Raw genomic sequence first — 13,645 nt, forward strand, 5'->3', positions numbered from 1 at the left:
GGGATATCAAATCCAAACTCTTCTTCTTCTTCGCTCAGTGAGTTTTATGGCCAAGTGGGGATTTGAACCCTGGTCTCCCAAGGTCCTGGTCCAACACTTCAACCAGTTGCTTAGAGTGTGGTGCTGATAATACCAAGGTTGCATGTTCGATCCCCATATGGGACAGTTTATTCCTGCATTGCAGGGGGTTCGACTAGATGATCCTCGGGGTCCGTCCCCCCCAACTCTACAATTCTATGATTCTGTAATAGAGAGTCAGAGGGTCCTTTGAGATGCACATTGACAATGCATGGCCTCAGGGTCACCTGGTGACAGTCTCTCCCCCCCCCCCAAGTGAGATGGAGCACATTTATATTTAAATTCTAACAATTACTTCTAAATGTGCACCTATGCACATGAATTAGCACCTGCACATTTTATAATATCCTCTGAGAGGTCCTCCTTTTTGGTGAGGTGTAAATGGCAAACTTAAAAACAAGGACCTGCTTCCCTGTGTCTACCCACCCCATCATCTCTGCTGGTCCCTTTTTTCCTGAGAGCACAAACTGCAAGACACCCTCCCTTGTGGTGTGCAGTGAGCGCTCTCCCCCCCCCTTCGCGGTTATGCAACCACCCCCAGAGATTTCCTCCGCTTCCCCAGGGAGCAATTACCAGTCTCTGCTGCTACATCCCCTGGTCCTTCGGGACCAAGACACATCAGCAAATAAAGGCTCAAGAGACATGAGGGAAACAGACACAAAAATGAATAGCTGATAGATATAGCTCAGGCTGGCAATGTAGAGAAAACTTGCAGCCTTCTTACCTGCTCTTTCTTTCCACTGTTTTCTTGCTGTGGGCATTGCCTGTGGAGCTGGAGAGGAGAAAACAAGTATCCTGCGGTTCACGGCATGACCACAAACATTACCTGCTTAAGTGTCCTCCAAGTCTCTTTTCCAGATGCCTCTGCCAGCACCCGGGAGTGACCAGGTCAAGGGCCCAGAGCCAAGCAAAATCCCTCCACCTTGGCTTTTGCTTGTGACAGTTCAGGTTGTGCACACCCCGCAACCACGGTGCCAGCTGAAAGAGCATCTCCACTAGGGATGGGTGGGTCGGTCAGTTTCTCTCATTTCTCCAAACTTAAGTTCAGTTCTCCAATTTTACACATACTTTCCCCCAGAGGTGCCGAGTTCCATGCGACATTAGGGGCTTGTCCCGTGACATTACACGTGTGACACACACGTGTGCTGTCACGCACGTTGGGAGGAGGCCACAAGGCCCGACAAGGCGCTCCACCACCACAAATAGACCCAGTGGGGCCCTCTGCCATCATGGGGAGGCCAGGCAGGTCTTGGCCCCTCAAGACTGGGGCGGCTCAGCCCTGTCACCACATACTTTGAGGGGGCTGAGGGCCCATAGAATTGGCACCTCTGCTGCCTCCTAATGTACACATTTTTTTGGCTGCAGAGCATAGTTCAGCGAAGCGAGAATTTCAAAGGCTGAATTTCAGTTTCTCTACTGTTTGAGGAAATGTGAATGAGCTGATTATGCATCAAAAGGCAAACTGAGCTGGAACTCTCCCTGATTTGGACGGTGAAAAGTTTGGTTGGCATATTCACCGGCACCTACAGGTCTTCTCCTAGGGATGCCCACCTTGCTTGAGCATCCAACATGAAACTAAAGCGCCTCTTGGTTACTGTGTCTCTACCGCCCACTTCAGAGCCACTGTCCTGCCATGTGCCAGCCAGCGCTGCTCAGGAGGGGTCTCTCCCATGCCCTTTCTAGCACAATCCCTTGATGGAGCATCTCTCAAGGTGCCAGATGGCACAGGAGCTCCTGGGTGCAGGCAAATAAAAGCCAGCCTGCCCAGAAGTACCTAGGCAAACACAGCCCTGGCAACCTCAGGAGCCTTGGCACCTGTTCGGAGTGGGCCAGATGTGAGTCACAGACTGGGTCAACAGTGGGAGCAAACAACACTGCTCTTTAAATTCCCCTCTCCTGCAACCATTGGAGACTTCAAACACGGTAAGAGCTTTGGAAAAGTCAACAGGCAGCGGCCCAGATTGCGCAGCCATGGGAACGGGGGCAGGGGCAAGGGAACGACAGCGCAGCCTGCAGAAAGAGATCAGGAAAGGCGGCACCTGGTTACCTGAGAGCCACCTGAGACAAGGCCCCTCCGTTGACCCAATGACAGGAGCGATGGAGGCAGCCAGATCTTCAGCATGTTATTGGAAAGAAGGTCCATTGGTTTCGATGGGATTTAGGCAGCCAAGGTTGTATTCAGTGTAGTGCAAGGACTTCTCCTTGTGCAATAATATGACCCCCCACACACACACACATTCTCTCGTCTCTGCCCCTCTCGTCCGCTCACATGCCCCCCAACACTCTGCAGCAGGTTTGGAGATGGTGCCAGGTGAGTTCTGACTCCTCTTTTTCGAGAAAAAATAGCACTGGTTTTAATGTTTTGTTAAAAGCCACACAGGATCAATGCAGTCAGGTGGGTGGCTTATTATTATTATTATTATTATTATTATTATTATTATTATCATTATTATTATCATTATTATTACACTCTCAAGGCAAATCTTCTTTTTTTAAAGTAGAATAAACACCGACAACTGGGAAACACTGTCCTGCAAGCGCTCCAATTGGAGAACAGCCTTTACCATAAATGTCATGGGTTTTGAAGATGCTCAAACTCAGGACAAAAGGGAGAAACTCGCTAAGAGGAAAGCACACTTGGAAAACGCTCACCGTGATCAACTCCCGCCCAGAAACCTATATCCCCACTGTGGAAGGATGTGTGGATCCAGAATCGGCCTCCACAGTCACTTACGGACTCACTTTTAAAAACCGTACGATCGCCAAAGAAGAAGAATATTACGTATTGCTATTACTGTTGTTATTATTATTGAAGTCACAGACCAAATGAATGTGTGGGTGAGCGCTCTGCAGATCTCGGCCAGTGCTGCCCTCTGCTCAGCAGATCCGCTCTCCCAACCCAACGCCTCTTGCATAGCATCCTTTGCTGTTGAGCTGAGGATAATGCGGTCACGGGGGGGGGGCCCCCATGCAATGGGCTGAGTCCCTAGGGATGCCTCTCTGAGCCAGGCCCCTGTCGCTCACGTAACCCGAAGCTGGTGTCTCCCGTCCCTTTTGTGCTGCAGATAATGAGCAAGGCGGAGCCCCCCCCCCCGAAATGACTCACAAGAGCTTTCAAAGCTCCCATTGTCCCTTCAGAATGGAGATCCCAGAGGCTCTCCCTCCATCCCCGCATGCACAATCGGCTCCCTCCACAGTGAGCATCTCGCTTGGTCCCCAGGCGCAGGGCAAACAAAACAGGGCGTTGCTCCCTCATTTGCCCTTGCGGGTTCCTTCTACTTGCCTTTTCAAGGATATGTCATGGGCAGTGGCACAGCAGGGCAGGGGTCTTGCCTCATTCGTAATTTGTGCCCAATAGGGAATTGCAGCAGGCAGAGAATCTAGGGAAGGATAGGGCGGGTGCCACTAGGAATGCGCACATGCTCTGGGTGAAACCAACCCTGGATCATACTTCCTTGCCTAATGCACGCCTGAGGTGCAGCATGCAGCAAATGGAGCAACATCTACCTGCCACTTGCCAATGCTTCCAACAGCTTGGCTGGCTTCAAAAGAAGACAGTACATGTGAAAAGGATCTAGGAGTCTTGGTAGACCATAAACTTGACATGAGTCGACAGTGTGATGCAGCAGCTAAAAAAGCCAATGCAATTCTGGGCTGCATCAATAGGAGTATAGCATCTAGATCAAGGGAGGTAATAGTACCACTATATTCTGCTCTGGTCAGACCTCATCTGGAATACTGTGTCCAGTTCTGGGCACCACAGTTCAAGAAGGATACTGACAAGCTGGAACGTGTCCAGAAGAGGGCAACCAAAATGGTCAAAGGCCTGGAAACAATGCCTTATGAGGAACGGCTTAGGGAGCTGGGTATGTTTAGCCTGGAGAAGAGAAGGTTAAGGGGTGATATGATAGCCATGTTCAAATATATCAAAGGATGTCATATAGAGGAGGGTGAAAGGTTGTTTTCTGCTGTTCCAGAGAAGCAGACACAGAGCAATGGATTCAAACTACAAGAAAGAAGATTCCACCTAAACATTAGGAAGAACTTCCTGACAGTAAGAGCTGTTCGACAGTGGAATTTGCTGCCAAGGAGTGTGGTGGAGTCTCCTTCTTTGGAGGTCTTTAAGCGGAGGCTTGACAGCCATCTGTCAGGAATGCTTTGATGGTGTTTCCTGCTTGGCAGGGGGTTGGACTGGATGGCCCTTGTGGTCTCTTCCAACTCTATGATTCTATGATTCTATGATCATACTTCCTTGACTAATGCACGCCTGAGGTGCAGCATGCAGCAAATGGAGCAACATCTACCTGCCACTTGCCAATGCTTCAAACAGCTTGGCTGGCTTCAAAAGAAGACTGGGCAAATTCATAGAGCAAGCAACGCCTGTTAGCAGAACAGCTAAATTGCAGCTAGGAAGCCAGATCACGTGCAATGCTCTTTTCTTGAAATTAAAACAATGTCCAAACACTTGTTAAAATATTCAAAGACTTTTACTTGCAGAACATATAACAAAAGAAGAATATGTGCAAAGCATTTGCATTCACGCGCTTATCCAGGCATGGCCTTAGCTGGAGATTGCAGCTTCTTCCTTAAACATTCAAACTGTGTCCTTCTCTCTTTCTCAGCCTTCTGCCCATGACCCACCCAGCAAGGCCATGCAGCTCCTTCTGAGACATTTCCACTTTCTCCTTACGGCAGCCTTCTACTCACTGCTTCTTTCGGAGAACATCCACTTCTGCACTTCTTTCTGCCACTTTTGCACCCACACAAAAACAGTAGCTCTCCTCTCCTCTGCTGTTTTTTTAGAGAGAGAGTTATTGACCACCCTAACCTGAATGCAGGCAGAGTTGTTTTAGTCCAGAACTCTTTCCGATGGCTTCCCTTTCTCTCTGTGTCTTCAGCACAGCTGCACTGGGATGCAGAAGGACATGAGATTTAACTCGGAAGTTCTCCAAGAGGCCCTCCACGTGGCCATTGTAATGTACGGAGCTGTGATTGCCTTGCAAAGGGCATGCAAACCACCCATCTCAGTCCACTGCTGCTGCTGCTGCTTCTGAAAAGGGTCTATCAGCAAATTCAAGCAGTGCAGTTATAGTTGACTTGGTGCTCTTGCAAAACAAACCTGCGGCCTGGCTGCCCCCCCCCCCAAAAAAAAATTCAGCATTTTTGCAATAAGGAAAGTGACAAGGAAATGCCCTGGAAAGCTTGGGAGAAGAATTGCTTGATGCAATGTCATTTAGCCTCCTGCCAAACAAGTCAGAATAAATAGCCCATGTCATCGAACCTCCTCCCAGCAGCTTTGTGCAAATATGCTAGGATGGATGCTCAAGAAAGAGGTTGTCTGGAAGCCACCTCTGTCTGTTGACCTCCACACCACCAGAACCTTATCTCTGTGACATGCCACAATGCTCTGCCTACAAGAAGTGGATGGAACCTAATATCTGCACAGGCAGAATAAACTCTCTCTGACCTCGTGGACCACACCTGAAATATCAGAATAGGAATCAAATCACACAATAGCCTTTTCGCATTTTCCAGCTTGGTCTTGACGGAGGAGGATTCCTTCTGCAGCTTTTCCAGAGAGACTCATCCCAGAACTGTGCATTTCTAACTGTGTAGTAAGCATTGTTTTGGGAGTTTCTAGCCTCAATAGTAGCAATGTACGGAAGTGAGAGCTGGACCATCAAGAAGGCTGATCGCCGAAGAATTGATGCTTTTGAATTATGGTGCTGGAGGAGACTCTTGAGAGTCCCATGGACTGCAAGAAGATCAAACCTATCCATTCTCAAAGAAATCAGCCCTGAGTGCTCACTAGAAGGACAGATGAAGTTGAGGCTCCAGTACTTTGGCCACCTCATGAGAAGGGAAGACTCCCTGGAAAAGACAATGATGTTGGGAAAGATGGAGGGCACAAGGAGAAGGGGACGACAGAGGATGAGATGGTTGGACAGTGTTCTCGAAGCTACTAGCATGAGTTTGGCCAAACTGCGAGAGGCAGTGAAGGATAGGCGTGCCTGGCGTGCTCTGGTCCATGGGGTCACGAAGAGCCGGACACGACTGAACGACTGAACAACAACAAGCCTCAATATATGTCCAGCTTTCCCTGGGCCTCTGATTGGAGTGATATCCCCCTCCTGAATTGCCCTTTCCTTTGGATGCCTTTAGGAGCATCCACACTGCATCTTAAAAGCAGTATCATACTGCTTCAAGCAGCCATGGCTTCGCCCCCAAGAATCCTGGGCATTGTGGTCCGTTAAGGGTGCAGAAAGTTCCCCTCCCAGAACTACAATTCCCAGAGTTCCCAGTGAAGCCACACTGATTGTTAAACCTTTCTGAGAACTTTGGCTGTAAATATATAGAGTCAAGATGTAGCCTTGGTCTCCAGTCTGCGGACATGCCTGCAATGGCGCTCGTAATTAGTTTTAGACTCTGGTGGTAAAGCTAAATTTGTAACGCTAAAGGTCACCCAGTGAGCTGCATGACCAAGCAGGTATGTGCACCCTGGTCTTCCAGGTATTAGTTCAATGCTTTAACCACTACAACACACTATTTCTAGTGCAGATGGGGCCCAGAAGGAAGGTGCATTATTTCCCCAGCACTTTATATTAAGGGGGGGGGGGAGAGAAAATGTTCAAAGAACAAAGCCCCAACGGCAACCCTGTGTTCAGCAGGGCAAAGCTACAAGAATGGATTTCCCATTGCAATTGTACCGAACAAAGAAGTGCATTGTGGGAGACGTTTATATTATTTAAGTATTATTCACTCAGAAGGTCACACGCTTCGCTGCTTATCGCCAGTTTGCGGGTTAGGAATAAACAGGAGTTCAAGGGGAGATCAAAGGGGGAAGCGGCTCACATGGCAATCTACCTTTTGCTCTTTCCCGTCCTAATTTACCTGTTCCCAGGAGCTGGCCAGCACAGCGGCGCTTCCTGGCATCTGATCAGTTGCTCCCGAAGTGCTTTCTCCGCCCTGCCCTGCCCCAGCTTGCCTCTCCAACTTCTCATTGTTTCCACTTCTGTTCCCCGGGGGTCAAATTGGACCGTTCTCCTACCTGGCGGAAGCAAACCAATCCGCTCCCTTTCCCACCGGGGCCAATTTGCATGCGATAAAGAGTCAACAAGCGCCGGCACCAACGAGGAAAGAAGAAAGGGGCGATTCATACATGCGGGAAAGGATCGCAGAAAGAACCTCCTGCACCATCTCGCCCAGCATCCTGTTCTCACAGTGCAAAACCAGATTCCCCAGTGGGAAACAGGCAGGATTCAAACACAAGAGCATTCTCCCCTTTGGACAAAAAATTTTTTGCCCCCGGGTACCAATTTACCTTGCTAGGCCTGCTCCCATGGGCGACTTGAGCTCCAGCTCCAGCCTCTCGCCCAGGCTGTTGGCAGAAGATGCTCGAGGGCAGAGGAGAGGGGAGAGGAGAAGTCAGGTTGGGGTGGTGGAGAGGGGCAAGTGGAGGTGGACTCACACCATGCTAGTCTGGTGGGTGATGGCTGAGGACGGGTACCAGTGAGAGAGAAGAAGGGGAGAGAGAACGGAAGAGGAGGTCACTTCTTCCCCCTTCTCTATATTGCCGCTCATGCCACGCTCCTCATCAGCTGCACCAACAGTGACACAACCACCATTTTGAATTTTATTTATACTTTTCAGGATTATACACTTCATTAATTCTGCAATCCTTTTTACATTTCAAAACTTGACTTCCTTTCCCCCTCTTTCTGCAGTTCCTTAAATTTATTTTTTAATATCCTCTGCATATCCAAATTAACTTAATTTCTTCATTCATTCATCTACTTTAAATATAAGACTCTTATAAAACTGCGGGTTATTACAATAACCCTGCCAATGTTCTTATCTCTTTGCAGTTTATCTGTATATATTCAATAAACCATTTCCATTCTTTTGTAAAAAAAAAAAAAAAAAAAGTTTGTTATCTTGGTGTCTTATTCTTCCGGTAAGTTTCGCCATTTCTGCATATTCCGTAAGTTTTTGTATCCATTCTTTCTTTGCTGCAACTTCTGCTACTTTCCATTTTTGGGGTGAGTTGCGTTCTTGCTGCTGTGGTAGCATACATAACTAAATTTCTATACAATTTAGGTAGTTCTGTCCCTATAATTCCCAAAGGAAAACTTGACACAACCATCATTTTCGGCCAGCTGAGCTGGAATATGTGGGGGAAAAGACATCCCGTTTGAAGTCCAAACAGGGCAGGGGACACTTTTGTCCAAAAATGGGGCAATCCCATTTTTCTAGGGACAGGTGGCAGCCCTGCTAGCAGCCACTGATCGCCTTGTCCTCCCTGAATTTGTCTGATCCTATTTTTAAAGCCACTGAGGTGATTGGCCATCGCTGCCTCTTGTGGCAGTGAGTTCCATAGTTTAATTATGTGCTCCATGGAAAAAAGTTCTTCTATCTGTCCTGAATCTTCTAGCATTCATGTTCACTGGATGTCCACAAGTTCTAGGGTCATGAGAGAGGGGGAAAAACTATTCTCCGTCCACTTCCCCCATGACACGCAGTTTTTTTAAAAACAAAACAAAAAAAACTTCTATCATGTTCCCTCTCGCTTGTCTTTTCTCTAAACTAAAAAGTCCCAAATGCTACAACCTCTCCTCCTAGCCTAGGGTCCATCTCTCTCAAGAACGTGCTTTTTCCCGCAAGGGGGGAGCGAGGAGGGAGGTGTTTCATTTCTTTTTAACGATGGTTTTAGTTCAGTGAATTGTGGCTCTGTTCTTAATTGGATTTTATCAGCATTACGCTGTATTGATTTCCAAGCCACCTTGAGGGGAAGAGAAAGGAGAGTGGAAATAATATTGATCTATCGGATCTGGATGCCTCTCCCAAACAAACAAACAAACAAACAAACTCCCTGCAAGTAGAAACGTAGAAATCAGGGAGAAGGCTTTCACCTCAGCCTTCTCACTGACATGTTCACTTTCCGAACATGGGGAGCTAGGGCCACAAAGCTTGTTTGCAGATGGACCCAGGTCCAATCCTTCCTATAACCCGTTGGAAGGATCTTAAGTGGCATTGTGGGGAAAGAGCCCTGCAGAGGCAAATTTGGGGCGCGCAACAGGTCTGACCATTTCGGGAGCACATGCAGGGAGCACTGTGACAAATAAACAATGGGCGGTGGGAGGCAAAGGGTGCCCCAAGTCCGCCATTGCTCTCTTCCCAAGATCCTGGAAAACAGCTGCCTGTTGGAATAGATAAAAGCAGGCTCCATGGACCAATTAACTGGCATAGAATCATAGAATTGTTGGAAGGAGCCCTGGGGATCCTCTTGGAATATGCAGCTGTCCTATACGGGGATCGAACCTGCAACCTTGGCGTTATCAGCACCACGCTTCATATAAGGCAGCTCACTATACTCATTTGCAGCACCCCTCCCCTACCTGGTACGCGCCAGCTGCTTTGGACTACAATTCCCAGCGTGGGGATTCCCAGCGTGGACAATGGTCAGTGATGATGGGAGTTGTAGTCCTCAACAATGGAGGGCACCACATCAGGGAAGGCTGATTTATGGAATTACAAAGTGGACAGGATATATGGAGCATTGTAATTTTAAAAACGTGCAGCGTTAAACATAGAACATCATGGATAGGGAGTTGGGTGGGAAGTCAATGAATAAATTAAACATTTGTTGTTGTTCAGTCGTTCAGTCGTGTCCGACTCTTTGTGACCCCATGGACCAGAGCACGCCAGGCACCCCTATCCTCCACTGCCTCCCACAGTTTGGCCAAACTCATCCTAGTCGCTTCAAGAACACTGACCAACAATCTCATCTTCTGTCGTCCCCTTCTCCTTGTGCCCTCCATCTTTCCCAACATCAGGGTATTTTCCAGGGAGTCTTCTCTTCTCATGAGATGGCCAAAGTACTGGAGCCTCAACTTCAGGATCTGTCCTTCCAGTAAGCACTCAGGCCTGATTTCTTTAAGGATGGATAGGTTTGATCTTCTTGCAGTCCATGGGACTCTCAAGAGTCTCCTCCAGCACCATAATTCAAAAGCATCAATTCTTCAGTGATCAGTCTTCTTTATGGTCTTAAACATATTGTTAATAAAAAAAGAATAATCTGGAAGAAGACATAAATGTCTGACTGGAGTGCTGCAAGATTTTGTGGCTGATCTCACTTGCAAAACATACTGAATTAATTGCATGTCTAGCCCCATGTCTGCCCCCAAGGGCTCTGAGCCTATTGCTGGCTTACCTAAGAAAGCACTTCCAGTCCATCTTAAATCTTGCAGTGGAACCTGGAGGTGAAGAAGACCTCTTGGATAGGCTGGACTTGGGCCATTTAGACATTTCCTCGGAGTTAAAATATAAGGTAAACTATCTTACACTGGGGACGCGGGTGGCGCTGAGGGTTAAACCACAGAGTCTAGGGCTTGTTGATCAGAAGCTCGGCGGTTCGATTCCCCGCAACAGGGTGAGCTCCTGTTGCTCAGTCCCTGCTCCTGCCAACCTAGCAGTTCAAAAGCTCCCCAAAAAGTGCAAGTAGATAAATAGGCAAGTAGATAAATACCTCCGACGGGAAGGTAAATGGCATTTTCGTGCACTGCCCTGGTTCGCCAGAAGTGGCTTAGTCATGCTGGCCACATGACCCAGAAGCTGTATGCCGGCTCCCTCGACCAATAAAGCAAGATGAGTGCCGCAACCCCAGAGTCGTCTGCAACTGGACCTAATGGTCAGGGGTCCCTTTACCATTTCCTTATACTGAGCCAGACCACTGGACCATGTGGCTCAATATTGCCTGCGCTGACTAGCAGCAACCCTGTGGCATTTCAGTCAGGCGTCTTCCTGAAGGTGCCAGGGATCTGAACCCAGGACCCTTTGCACGCCGGGCCTGATCCCTCCCAAAAATTTGCTTCTGTTTTGCCTGAATTATTCATTCGATGCACTTGAGCTCTGCACCTGCTTCCTAATTAAACGCTGGGCACGGGCTATTCTAAATCCCACTGCAAGCTGCAACGTAATAAGGAGCACGATGTGCTAAAGAAGGCCAGCTTCCCCTGTTATTTCCATCCAGGAGTTCAGAAGTCCAAATCCAAGAAACATCTGCACCGCCGCTCCTTTCATGCTGGCTCCCCTGGGATGCTCCGAGCTACTGCTGGCTCTTCTAATGTTTAAGTAAATCATGTTTAACACTAAATTACCACTGGGAAGCGTGAGCCCCCAGCGGTAGATGCACTTCCAGTGGCAGCTCCCACAGTTAATTGTCGGGGAAGGAGCATAATGAAAGCAATCAAACACAGCAGAAAAGGCTATTTGTGTTTGCTATCTGTTTGAAACCAAAGGAACAGGATGAAAGGAATAGATCAGTCCATTGATTTGAACTGCAGCAGCAGCAGCAGCTAAGCAGGAAATATGAGTTGTTCAGATACAAGAGGCACATGATTATGGGCTTCTGCAAACTGTTGCGCGTGTGCTGACCCCTCATTTCTTGTGCATGGAAGCCAGTGTTGTTTTGGATACATAAAGGAGAATGACTTTGCTCGTGGTCTATACCAGACAATGTAGGATGTCTGCCTTCAGCAGAAGCTGCTGGACATCATTGTTGCTGGTTTATTGTTGCTTCCCGGGGTGGGAAGAGGGAAGCTTTTTTTTGGGGGGGGGTTAATGTGGTGAGAATGACAGGAAGTTTGGTGAGTGGGGCAATCAGTTCAGCCCCTAGTATGTATACATTGGCCACTGGTCCCATCACCTCCTGGCAAATAGAAGGGGAAGAAATGGAGGCAGTGATAGATTTCGCTTTCTTGGGTTCCATGATCACTGCAGATGGTGACAGCAGTCACGAAATTAGAAGACGCCTGCTTCTTGGGAGAAAAGCAATGACAAACCTAGACAGCATCTTAAAAAGCAAAGACATCACTTTACCGACAAAGGTCCGTATAGTTAAAGCTATGGTTTTCCCAGTAGTAATGTACGGAAGTGAGAGCTGGACCATAAAGAAGACTGATCGCCGAAGAATTGATGCTTTTGAATTATGGTGCTGGAGGAGACTCTTGAGAGTCCCATGGACTGCAAGAAGATCAAACCTATCCATTCTCAAAGAAATCAGCCCTGAGTGCTCACTAGAAGGACAGGTCCTGAAGTTGAGGCTCCAGTACTTTGGCCACCTCATGAGAAGAGAAGACTCCCTGGAAAAGACCCTGATGTTGGGAAAGATGGAGGGCACAAGGAGAAGGGGACGACAGAGGATGAGATGGTTGGACAGTGTTCTCGAAGCGACTAGCATGAGTTTGGCCAAACTGCGGGAGGCAGTGAAGGATAGGCGTGCCTGGCGTGCTCTGGTCCATGGGGTCACGAAGAGTCGGACACGACTGAACGACTGAACAACAACAACAATGTATACATTTGTTTACTGGGGAAGGGAACGTAATCAATTTTGAAAGAGCTGCCTAACAGCTCCAGGAAGAGGAAGAGGAAGAGGAAGAAGAAGAAGAAGAAGAAGAAGAAGAAGAAGAAGAGGAGGAGGAGGAGGAGTTTGGATTTGATATCCCGCTTTATCACTACCCGAAGGAGTCTCAAAGCGGCTAACATTCTCCTTTCCCTTCCTCCCCCACAACAAACACCCTGTGAGGCGAGTGGGGCTGAGAGACTTCAGAGAAGTGTGACTAGCCCAAGGTCACCCAGCAGCTGCATGTGGAGGAGCGGAGACGCAAACCCGGTCCACCAGATTACGAGTCTACCGCTCTTAACCACTACACCACACTGGCTGGGTGAGGGGTGTTAGTAATCTCACAGGCACGGAACAATCACAGACCTTCCAAGTGCCCCTATTTCCCGGGGACTTCCCTGATTTAGAGAAGCTATCTTGGTTTCTGATATGATCCCGGAATGTTCCACTTTTCCTTAGGATGTCCCTATTTTCATCGGAGAAATGTTGGAGGGTATGAAACTATCCACCCCCTGAGCTGTCTGAAGGCAGCCCTGTATAGGGAAGGTTTTTTTAAAAAAAATGTTTAATGTTTTATAATGTTTTTTATATGCTGGAAGCTGCCCTGAGTAGCTGGAGCAACCCAGTAAGACGTGTGGGGTGTAAAAAGCATAATTATCATTATGGAATGGGACGCCCCTATTTTCATCGTAGAAATGTTGGGGGATATTCAATCAGTGCTCGGCATTTATGCATACCCCTCAACTGTCCCAGGAAAACCAGGACAACCTGTTCTCTAGCTCACAAGCACAATGGCCATTTGGGGCGACACAATCTTAGAATCCTAGAGTTGGAAGAGACCACAAGGGCCATCCAGTCCAACCCCCTGCCAAGCAGGAAACGCCATCAAAGCATTCCTGACAGATGGCTGTCAAGCCTCCGCTTAAAGACCTCCAAAGAAGGAGACTCCACCACACTCCTTGGCAGCAAATTCCACTGTCGAACAGCTCTCACTGTCAGGAAGTTCTTCCTAATGTTTAGGTGGAATCTTCTTTCTTGTAGTTTGAATCCATTGCCCCGTGTCCGCTTCTCTGGAGCAGCAGAAAACAACCTTTCACCCTCCTCTATATGACATCCTTTTATATATTTGAACATGGCTATCATATCACCCCTTAACATCTTGCCTCC

The sequence above is a fragment of the Lacerta agilis genome, chromosome 5 (assembly GCF_009819535.1).
Source record: "Lacerta agilis isolate rLacAgi1 chromosome 5, rLacAgi1.pri, whole genome shotgun sequence".
NCBI lineage: Eukaryota > Metazoa > Chordata > Lepidosauria > Squamata > Lacertidae > Lacerta > Lacerta agilis.